This window comes from Gossypium hirsutum, chromosome A11, assembly GCF_007990345.1.
Source record: "Gossypium hirsutum isolate 1008001.06 chromosome A11, Gossypium_hirsutum_v2.1, whole genome shotgun sequence".
NCBI lineage: Eukaryota > Viridiplantae > Streptophyta > Magnoliopsida > Malvales > Malvaceae > Gossypium > Gossypium hirsutum.
Window position 1 is genome coordinate 85076838 of NC_053434.1, and position 9983 is coordinate 85086820.

Sequence of the window (9983 nt, forward strand, 5' to 3'; positions counted from 1 at the left end):
AATTTTACTATAAATGTTTAGCCTGACTGTTTTATATGGTTGCATGCTAAATAACCGGTAAGTTTACTTTCCCGTTATTCGAACTTACTAAGCATGTTAATGATTACCCCCTCTTTTTTCCCTATTTTACAGAGCTTATGGACTCGTGAAGATTGGAAGACTATTAGAGCATTGTCAACACTATCAATTTGTCTTGCGTTGGTATATAGATACTTTATTTTGTTTCAATGGCATGTATAGGTTTTAGTTATTTTGTGATATGTGTCATTTGTTGGCCTATGTAAAGGCTTAAATATTAAAGTTATTCTTTTTGTATATGGTCATAAGACATGGCTCATTTTGATGTAGGCTATGACCTACTAATTGTGTTTGTTTATGGTTAAAAGTTGTGATGATTAAATGTGGTATATTATAAATAGACATATGAAATGTGGCCAAATCACTTGGGATGGTTAGGTCATAATTGGCACTGAGTCATAACAATGAGCTAAGTCTAAATGTGTTTTTGAATGAGATGGAAATCCTAAATACAAAGAGGATAAATTAGCATGTATATAACCGAAGAGATGAGCTTAACATGCAATAGACCATTTACGGCAATACTTGCACATGTTTAGGCCATGTTAAACGTCATTGAGGTTCACGAATATGAGTGGTTATAGAGGGTGACCATTGGCTTAGAATGTAGCCTCCAAAAGGGCCCATACGGATAGACACACGGGCTTGTGTCTAGGTTGTGTGTGACACACGGTCAGCCCCATAGGCGTGTAGTATGGCCGTGTATCCCCTGCACATAAAATTTTTAGGTCAGAATGCATGGTAGTAAAAGCACAGGTAGAGACACGGCCGTGTGTCTCAACCGTATAGAGGACACGGCCTAGCACATGGGCGTGTGTCTTGGCCGTGTTTCCCTAAACGCCAGATGACGTTATAAACAGAATGCTCTAGTTTTTGGGCACAGGCAAAAACACGAGCGCGTCTAAGCCGTGTGAAGGACACGGGCCAAGGATACAAGCGTGTGCTCGGCCGTGTGAGAACCCCTGTAGGTTTGAAATGAGAAATAAATTCAATTAATTCCACACGGTTAAGGGACACGAGTGTATCCCAAAAGCACACGGGCATGTGCATTGCCTCCACACGAGCGTGTGAGGCTTAACCTAGGAAAGTTTCCAAAAACTTTCTTAAGTTCTCGGTTTAGTCCCAGACCATTCTCAATGTATGTTTTGGGCCTCGTAGTACCATAATAGGGACATTATGAATATGATTGATTGGTTTTAATTTGGAACGAAATTTTATAGCCCGAAATTTTCCCAAAAATGTCATGTTTGTGCATAGTAATTCCTTGTACCTTGTCCCGGTGTCATGTACGGGTAAGGGGCGTTACATTCAGTGGTATCAGAGCTACGATTTAGTCAGTTCTAGGACTAACGTAGCATATGTTTAGTATATCTATGCATGCCATTATACAAGTTATGATAGTGTGACATGGCATCTCCTAACCATTTTGAATTGTATTTTGAATATAGTAAATGTCTTCCAATCAAGCTCAAGATGAGTCCGAGGGAGCTGAGAGCCATGCTCTAGCTTCCGTTCAACGAGCTATTGCTAGTAGTAGTAGAAGGTCTGTGTCTGAATGCTGAAAAGAGGCAAGAGCTGCCTTCTTTGAGACGATGGATGAATGGTTTAGGGATTATTTTAGAAACTGCCCCAATATACCACGACCTCCTCCACCCCCTGCTCGACCTAAAGGAGAAGTACCACAAGGTGTGGTACCATTGAGAATTGGTAAGGCCCCTGTGGACAAACTTAGGAAATATGGAGCCGAAGAGTTTATGGCCACAATTGATGACAATCCGGAACATATCAAATTTTGGCTTGAGAATACCATGAGAGTTCTCGATGAACTGTCTTGTACTCCTGAGGAAAGTTTGAAATGTATGGTGTCACTATTGAAGAACACTGCATACCATTGGTGGAAGACCGTATCCTTAGTAGCACCGAGAGAGTATCACATGGGAATTCTTCCAAGCAGAATTTAAGAAGAAGTATATCAGCCAAAGGTTCTTAGACCAGAAGCGGAAGGAGTTCCTGGAACTCAAACAAAGAAATAGAACCGTGTCAGAATATGAAAGAGAGTTCCTGAGACTAAGTTAGTATGCAAGTCAGTGGGTCTAATCGGAGGCGGAAATGTGTAAGCGCTTCGAAGAAAGTCTGAATGAAGAAATCAAACTGTTAATCGGGATTCTTGAAATAAGGTAGTTGGCTACGTTAGCCGATCGAGCCAAGAAGGCTGAGGAACTGAATAATGAAAAAAAGTGAGCAAGGAGAGAAGCTAGAGCTTCGAGTAAGAGATCTAGCGGCATAATGCACTCATTTCTTACAAAAAAATAGAAGAGTCAACAAGAACGCTCCACCATATCGGTGGGATATTTAGGCAAAATAAGAAGATCTAAACGGCACAACCCAAGGTCTTCCTCCCCTAAGGTAACTAGTGTGGAGAGTGTAGATGATCAAAAGCCGAGATGTAAGAGCTGCAACAAGTTTCATTTTGGGGAATGCTAAATGAAAAGTGGGGCATATTTTAGATGTGGTTCCCTTGACCACTTCCTTAAAGATTGCCCTGAACCAGCTGATAAAGAGGGGATTTAGCCCCAAAGTCTAATGTTCCTAATCCTCGAGGTAGACCACCACAAAATCCTGGAAGTGCAAGTGCTAGTCGAACTACTGCCAAGGATACGACTGTAAAATCAGAGGCTCGAGCCCCTGTAAGGACTTATGTGATACGCGCTAGAGGGGAAGCTTCAACTCCTGATGTCATTACGGGTACATTTTCTCTTCATAATACTCATGTCATTACCTTAATTGATTCGGGATCAACCCAATCCTACATATGCATGAAATTGGTGTCTAGCATGAACATGTTTGTGGAATCAATGGAATTTGTAATTAAAGTGTCGAACCTTCTAGGCAAGTCGGTATTGGTAGATAAAGTTTGTAAGAATTGTCCTTTGACGATTCAAAGACATTGTTTTCCGGCAAATCTTATACTTTTGTCATTTGATGAATTTGTTGTAATACTAGGTATGGATTGGTTGACTGCCTATGATGTGATAGTAAACTGTGATAGCAAGTACATGGAATTAAATGCTCAGATGGTGACATTCTCTGGGTTGATTCAAATGAGTTGAATGCACCGTCGGCTGTGATTACTTAATGATGGCTCAAAGGTATATAAGGAAAGGATATGAAGCTTACCTTGCGTTCATATTGAATACTAAAGAATCTGAATTGAAGATTGAGTCAATACCGATAGTCCGTGAATATCCAGACGTGTTCCCAAAAGAGTTACTAAGGCTACCTCCTATTAGAGAGGTGGAATTCGGTATTGAGCTAGTACCGGGAACGATGCCTATTTCTATTGCTCCATACAAAATGGCCCCTACTGAGTTGAATGAGTTAAAATCACAGTTACAAGAATTGATTGACAAAGGTTTTGCAAGACCGAGATCTTCACCTTGGGGTGCTCCCATTTTATTAATGAAAAAGAAAAATGGATCGATGAGGTTGTACATAGACTACCGACAACTCAATAAGGTGGCTATTAAGAATAAGTATCCCTTGCCTAGGATTGGCGACTTGTTTGATCAGTTGAGGGGAGCCACCATATTTTCAAAAATAGATTTGAGATGGCTACTACTAGTTACGAGTTCAAGAGGAAGATGTGCCTAAGACTTCCTTCAGGATGAGGTATGGTCACTACGAGTTCCTCATCATGCCTTTTGGTCTAACAAATGTCTCAGCTGCGTTTTTGGATTTAATGAATCGTGTATTCCGACCATACTTGGACAAGTTTGTAGTAGTATTCATAGATGATATTTTGATCTATTCTCGGAATGGCTCCGAACATGCTAAACATTTGAAGACTGTTTTACAAATTTTACGGGATAGGCAACTCTATGCTAAGTTTGGCAAGAGTGAGTTTTGGCTTCAAGAAGTCAGATTTCTTAGTCATATTGTGTCGAGTGATGGCATCTGAGTTAATCCAAATAAAATTTCTGCTATTGTCAAATGGAAGCCGCCAAAGAACGTAGCAGAGGTTAGAAGCTTTTTAGGCTTAGCTGGTTATTACCGATGCTTTGTAAAAGGATTTTCGATGATTGCAGCTCCTTTGACGAGGTTATTCCAAAAAGATGTTAAGTTTGAATGGTTGGAAAAATGTCAGCAAAGTTTCGATAAATTGAAGACATTACTAACAGAAGCTCCAGTTTTGGTACAACCCGAACCAGGAAAAGTATTTGTGATTTACAGCGATGCGTCCTTAAATGGACTAGGTTGTGTGCTTATGCAAGAGGGCAAAGTGATAGCTTATGCCTCGAGGCAATTGAAACCACACGAGAAAAATTATTCGACTCATGACTTGGAGCTACCTGCTATTGTATTTGCTTTAAAAATTTGGAGACACCATTTGTATAGTGAAACTTACTGTGTATTCACTGATCACAAGAGTCTGAAGTACTTGATGACTCAAAAGGAATTGAATCTGAGACAGCGAAGGTGGCTAGTGTTGATTAAGGATTATAAGCTTGTGATCGATTACCATCTTGGTAAGGCAAATGTAGTCACTGACGCGTTGAGCAGAAAGTCCTTGTTAGCTCTGAAGGTTATGAACACACATTTGGCGTTATCTGATGATGGTTCGGTTTTGGCAGAGTTGAAAGCCAGACTGACATTTCTCCAAGAGGTTTGCGCAGCTCAAATCAATGATAGTGACTTGCAAGTCAAAAGAGTACAATGTGAAATGGGAATCGAATAAGATTTTCGGATTGATTCTAATGGTTGTTTAATGTTTCAAGATAGGGTCTGTGTAACACCCTATACCTGTAACCCATGTTGGGTCAAAGTACGAGGCATTATCAAACTTTGTCTCATGCATACAAACAGTCTCAAGTCACCAAGACTTGGTCTAAATTAAAACTTTTTCAATTTCTACTTTAAACTTCTTATTATGGGCATAGGACCCCAAATCGACCATTAAAAACTATTCGAAACCATTCTGGGTCCTAAACCAACCTTAAGAAATTTGCCTTAAAATAGGGCACACGCTCGTGTGGAAGGGTAACATGCCCTTGTGACCATTTTGACATGGTTGTGGTGGTGGTCCGTGTGGCTCACATGGCCTAAGCACCCTGGGACACGCCCGTGTCCCACACCTGTGTGGAATTATATTCTAATTCACACCTACAGGGGTTTTCACACGGCCAGACACACGCCTGTGTCAATGTCTAGTGTCCCTCACACGGCCACCACATGCCCGTGTCTTAACCAGTGTGCAAAAACCTGGGTATTATGTTTCTGACGTTAGCGTTCCTAAATTGTCACACCAAGGCACACGCCTGTGTACTAGGTCGTGTCCTCTACACGACTGAGACACACGGCCATGTCTCTACCCGTGTGTATATTATCATGCATACTGACTTGAAATTTTTACGTGCAGGGGTCACACGACTGAACCATATGCCCATAGGGCTAACCATGTGTCGCACACAGCCTAGACACAAGCCAGTGTTTCTACCCGTGTGGGCAATATAAGGCTATTTACCTAACCTCATTGCCACCCTTGCATACCTATTTTCGTGCAAATACCAGCCAATACCAAAACAAGCATAATTTCCAAAATCAAATCAGCCATAATAGACATTCATTCAACCATGTAGATGCAACTTTTATACACTCAAAATAAATATTAGCCATCATTCATGGCTTAATACTAAGTGTGGGATCTATCCCAAGCCAAAACAATTGGCCAAATCTCCAAGACTCAAAATAATAAGTTCTAATCCTATACATGTCATATTTAAAAATATAAATCCAACTATACCGAATGTTTCGACTGATAGTGTGATCGATATCTCTAACTTTCAGTGATCCTTGAGCTAGTTAGGCGGCACTGAAAGAAATGGAAAGGAAAGGGAGTAAGTATAAAGCTTAGTAAGGTGCATATAAATAAATATACAACAATAAGTCTACAATTTACTAACAACTTACGATAACAAAGTGGTCATAAGCATGACTTACTCTTTACTTCATACAAATCACATAGCATAAACAATTAGTTCACATCTTATACATATGTATCACTTAGGTACCTGTAATACTCACCATACGGTTATACTTTTCTCATTAAATTAAATTTATAACTCTGGTCGTTGAACCATTCGAAACACTACCAGATATTCCATAGTCCTCAATCATGGGTAAAGTGCCGATGCCATGTCCTAGACATGGTCTTACACTGGCTATCATCTTCGAGGTCGATGCCATGTCCCAGACATGGTCTTACACTGACACATCTCGTAGTCTATGCATGTCCCAGACATGTCTTATACTGGCTTACGTCCCGAGGCTGATGCATGTCCTACACATGTCTTACACTAGCACTCGTCTCAATATCGATGCCATGTCCCAGACATGGCCTTACACTGGCTCTCATGATGTGGCCGATGCATGTCCCAGACATGTCTTACACTAGCTCACACAAATGACCCAAGTGATACGGCATGAATATCCAGTTTACTTCCTAAGGTCCCCACGGGAATTCTACTATCTCAATGATCATTACACATTCTCAAACTCGAAATCAAGTAATTCATGTCATATCTATTCAATGAAAATTTAAATACGGATTGTAGCAATGTAGTTACATTATTTACATACAACTTACCTCGGATTTCAAAATGTAGCGACTATACGGTTTAGTCGATTTGCTTTGCTTTCCCCCGATCTTGGTTTGAATTTGACAATTCTTGATCTATATTAGCAAAATACACTCGTTTAGTCACTAATTACAATTAGGCAATTGAAAATTCACATTTTCGATCGATAAAATGACCATTTTGCCCCTAGACTTTGGCAAAATTACCATTTTACCCCTATGCCCGAAAATCAATTTTTATCAAATTTCTTCGCCTCTTAAGCTTATCTAAACTCTTTTTTACTCTTATAGTAACCTAAAATTCTCACTATTTCACACACTTATCACTTATTTTGCAACTTATGCAAAATAGTCCCTTTAAATGTTTTCATGCTAACACGTTTTGAAAAAGTTCTTTATAAGACAACCTAGACTCATTTTTTTCCATAAAAACTCAGCAAACAACATAAATTCTTTCATGTCAAAACCCTAAACTCTTGATCATTTTGCAAGATAGCACCCTCATTTGAAAACTAATGTTTCAAGGGTCTCAAAAGTACAAAAATATTTTAGAAAAGCCGTTAGGATCACTTACTCGTGAGTGCTTCAAGTTGCTGAAAATTTTTTAAGCTTAAAACCCCAAAAATGGCTAATATTTTGAGCTAAGAAGAAATGGGAAATAGGGTGATATCATTTCCTACTTCTATTTTCTATTTTAGTCAAAATTGGTCACCTAATCCCACCAAAAATTGAAAATTTTGACCACACATGTCTCCTATGGCCGGCCACCCTATTTCTAGGGGTCTAATTGCCCTTTAAAGGCTCCCAATTTAGGTTCTCTAGCTATTTAACACCTTTAGCTACCAATTTAGGACTTTTACACTTTATGCGATTTAGTCCTTTTTCACAATTGGCTCACAAACGTCAAAATTAACTCACCAAAATTTTCATGTACTAATATAAACATGCTATGAATCCAAAATAATAATAAAATAATTTTTCCAACTTTATATTTGTGGTCCCGAGATCACTATTCTGACTAGGCCCTAAATCGGGCTATTACATTTCTCCCCCTTAAGGATTTTGGTCCTCAAAAATCTTACCAGCGAATAAGTTTAGGTACTAATCTCTCGTTGTCTCCTCGAGTTCCCATGTGGCTTCCTCGACTCATGTCTATGCCAAAAAACCTTCACAAGTGCTAGATTCTTGTGACAGCCCAAAGTTGACCCTAGTCGAAAAGTGGTTTCGGGACCACGAAACCGAGTCTTATAAATAATTAAAAGTTATATTCTGTGTTTATGATGTGAGTAAATGCATGTGTGAAAGTTTCATGCATTAATTTGATCATCTTTATGTGAATTTATTAATATGGACTTATATGAAACTTTGTTGGAAAGTGAGAGGTTAATCTTACAATGGTCTAATAGTACATGCATTGAAAGGAGTGGTTTTGCATGTCAATTTACCCATGATAAACATAGTGGCCAGCCAAGGAAAGAATATGCTCCACTAATTCAAAATTAAAATAATTTTGTATTAACAAAGGATTTAATAATTGAAATAAAAGGAATTAAATAAAAGAGAAGAAGGAGGATGGTGTTCATCTTCTTCTCATACCTCCCTCAAGCCGAAACAAGGATGAAAAAGAAGGGAAAACCTACCTAGAGCAATTCGGCATTCATCTTTAGCTATTAGGAGGTAAGCTTTGAATTTGTTGATTTGGCTTTATAATATGCTAAGTTAAATTGTGGATGCACTCTTGGTAATGTCAAGAAAGTTGAGATTTCTTATGGTGATTTGAGCAATATGCCGAATGATTAAGTGTTGGAATTAGGGGTTATTTCATGTTGTATGGAACAATGGGGGAATGACTAGAATGGGGTAAAGATTTTTGGATGAGTGGCTTAGAGGAGCCTTGTACATTCGGTCAAAGATTGAGTCTATTTAGAATGTAAATTTCTTCCTCTATGATTATTTTCCTTGCATGTTAAATGGTTCTTGATAAGACCAAAGGAATGATCAATAGGCATTAAAAGGCTAAATGTGTGAATTTAAGGTATAAGAACCTATAGGTAATTACATAGGTAATGTTGAATTAATGTAGTATATTCGGCCATGTAGAGTATATCCTAGAGATATTATGTTTAATTCTCTATAATCGGCTAAATGAGTGATAATGGTTTATAATGTTGAATTGAATTATATGTATAAGTAGTTAGCAAAGTGATTAAACTACCGAATTTAATTATTAAATGTGTTCTAAGCTTGCTGAATTTTGAGATGCGATTTGGAGTAAATTTGACATGAGCATATTTTGTTAATGATAAATATGATAAATGTATATATAGCTGAATGTGATATGTGTGAATTATATGTTAAATTAAGGCTTGGTAAGCTAGCTATTAAGGTGAAATGCTAATGTTAGTATTTGATTTGGTAATAATCTGTTTGGGGACAGCAGCAGTAAGGTGATTTTGGAAAATCGCCATAATTTGTAGGAGTTGAATTAGAAGCTGAGTGAATTATGTCATTAAAGCTTGAAGGGTCTATTTTCTTACAAAAGAAACTATAAAAACAAAAGAGTTACCGATCTAGAGATATTTGAAGTATTGTGGGGCTGAGTCAAAATGACTGCTGGATTCCCTGTTCTGTTTTTAGAAAATCATTATAAATTGTACAAAAATGATTATAAGATAAAATTTATATGCTTAGACTCCTTAATGAGTCTAGTTTCAAATGATATCAAATACAACACATTTTGAATTCTGTAAAATGAGAAATTGGATTCGTAGTGAAGAGTGGTCAGAATAGTCAAACAGTGAAACAGGGGAAACTTTAAGAAAAATCTGGTATTGATTGGGCAAGCCTAAAATTCTGAAAATTTTATGGATGGAAGATATACGAGTCTATATTCAGGGAAAATTAACGGCAAGTAAATTGGAGTTTAGTAGCTCCAGTTATAAATAATTTAGTAACTACTGCTCAGGAAAACAGCTCGTAGTGAATATGTGATTTTGTTGTAAACATTAATGAAAGTTTGCCAATGAATTATTTATTGATTATTATAAAGCTTACTATAATCTATGTGTGTGAAAGTCGGATCAATATATATATTATTCTGAAAGTAATACTTGAATAGTCGATTAATGACTATTTTAAATTTTGTTGAACTTAAGCTCAAGAGCAAAGGGGAACTAGATCCGATAAAGGGAAGGAAAAAGTAATTGAATAGCCGTTGAAGTCGTTCGACGACATTTGAGGTAAGTCTTCGAGTAATGACCCTACTTGAATT